General features: G+C 36.1%; 1 non-coding gene across 1 annotated transcript; it reads right to left on the bottom strand.

The window, feature by feature from the left end:
* Window positions 1–1964: 1964 nt before the first annotated feature.
* On the bottom strand, window positions 1965–2071 carry LOC117201870 (U6 spliceosomal RNA). Its single transcript, XR_004483992.1, has one exon. It is a non-coding gene; the product is annotated as a U6 spliceosomal RNA (small nuclear RNA).
* Window positions 2072–2376: the final 305 nt, after the last annotated feature.

Raw genomic sequence — 2376 nt, 5'->3', positions numbered from 1 at the left:
TAAATCTCCTGTCAAATATTAGATTCTAATTTCATTTTTAACTTTGTCTTTTAACTCCTCCTTCTTTTCTCTTTTTCCTGACTTACTCTTCCTTATTCCATTTTGCTTTATATATCTTTGTAAGCTACTTCAAAAGCTTTTTGGAGAAAGGTGAGGTATAAATGACAGAAGTCCCAAAGCATGTACATTTGGAGATAAGAGACTAATAGCTCCCATGTTGTTATTTACAAAGAAATTGTTCATACAGCTGGTGGAACATTACTTTTTATAAGCAGACTCATAACAATGAAAAATGTGTTTTTCTATACTTTGCTATCCAGTTAGCTTTTCTCAATTTTCCCTATAACATTTTTGAAAGAAAAAAATAGTTCTTCTTTTACAGGATTGGGATGGTCCTTATTGCTATTTCTCAACTATGTCTGGCTCTTTGCTTTCAGAAACATGTTAGGATTGTATGTCTTGGTATCTTTTTGATGGGACCATATGTTTAGCTCTAGCCAGTGAGTTGCGAATAGAAAAGACTAGAGCATGCCACTTCTGTTCCAGATCATTGAGTTGACCTTATGAGACCCTTCAGCACACCCTTTCCCTTAAGCATGTTGATTGGCAATGTTTGAGATGATGGCTGATCTATCTGCCAGGGTCCCCGAGTGGTGAGCACTATTAAGTAGTATTTAGCCCCTGAGAGTTTAGAGTACTTTGCTACCAAAACACGATCTAGACTATCCTGAGAGATTCAAAGACAATCCATAGCAAAGCAAAGATTAGGACCATGGATTGTTTATCAATTATGCTTACTCCTTGCTGGGTAATGAAGATATAAGCAAGGTTACAAGAGTAGGTCAAATATGAACAGATTTCAGAATTTGCCATGGAATCCAAAGGAAAAGAATAAAATCATTCAGAATGAGAAATATTATCTTTCAGAAAGAAAAAATCTGTTTTTACCTGAACATTTCCACTGCTCAGCTTTGCTTACATTAAAATCAGGAACAAAAACCTCTCCCTGTGACTACCTGAGTATCTAGATAATATGTTTATACACTTTTCGTCAATCCTGTGATTGTGAAGCTTCCTATAGCTAGAGGTGAATGAGAGCCTACAGGGAAATAATGAATGGATTTAGCCCTCATTTGCCTTGACTCTACAGGCAATTTTTACGTTTTCAGAGACTCAAGTGTGTTATTTGGAGAAATTACTCAGGAATAAAGGTATCCCACCAGGCAAAACAGGATTTCATGTTTTTGAGACACCTCTTTCTTCAGTTTCCAGTTTGCAGGTGGGACTGGGGGTGTCAAAGGGAGTTAAAATGTCTAGGTGATATCTGTTACTAAGAGCAGCAAGCACCCCTCTCCCGCCCCAAGCTCAGCAGCTAGTGAACTCACGTGTCTTTTTGTTGTTGTTGTTAGTAAAGTTTTGTTGTTGTTGTTAGTAAAGTTTTGTTGTTGTTGTTAGTAAAGTATCTTGGAAAAAGCATCAAAGAGTGGGGGTGTATCCTCCTCTGAAGGAATGGTTTTCATCAGGTACCTCTGTATTTCCTGGGGGCACAGAACTGGAGTGATGTTTGCAGAAATGTAAAGTTGGAAATATGACTCTGTTTTGATTTTAAGAAAAAAGTGCTCCTATCTATTACAAACAATGGTGTCACCAAGTAAACTGAGACCAGAGATACAGACAGCTATGTGCATGGAGACAAAAGTGAGCTAGGTCTCCAGAACCAAAACATGCTCATTAACCTTCAGAAACCCTGAAATTTTTTTCCAGTTTTACTGAGAAATACTTGACAATAAACTGTATAAGTTTGAGGTGTATAGCATGATAGTTTGATTTACATGTATTGTGAAATGATTGCCACAATAAGTTTAGTTAACATCCATTATTTCATATAGATACAATAAAAAGGAAAGAAAAAAAACACTTCTCCTTGTGATGAGAACTCTTAGGATCTGCTCTCTTAACAACCTAAAAATATGGAAGGCTCCACGGATTTGTGTGTCCTCCTTGCTCAGGGGCCATGCTAATCTTCTTTGTATTGTTCCAGTTTTAGTATATGTGCTGCCGAAGCAAGTACCACTCTGACATCTTGACAGGGCCTTTAGTGTGGACTAAAAGAGAAGAAAGCTAGGAAATCTAATGTAATAGAATTTTTTTTTTTATTCCTTAGAAGCTACATACTCCTATATACTAAGTTTTCATTCCTAATGTTGAAATTGATATCTGTCTTCCTACTTGCAGCTTTAAAACATTTAACATTGCAGGCAAAATCCAGAACTCTCTTTATAGTTGTTTGCAAAAGAAATTAATTCATATTTTCTACTTCTTGACTATAAGTGATATATTAATTTAATCCTGTCTATATACATTAAGCACACATAT

Source organism: Orcinus orca, chromosome 7 (assembly GCF_937001465.1).
Source record: "Orcinus orca chromosome 7, mOrcOrc1.1, whole genome shotgun sequence".
NCBI lineage: Eukaryota > Metazoa > Chordata > Mammalia > Artiodactyla > Delphinidae > Orcinus > Orcinus orca.
Note: the sequence above shows the minus strand (reverse complement) of the source record. Positions and strands in the feature narration are given on the sequence as shown.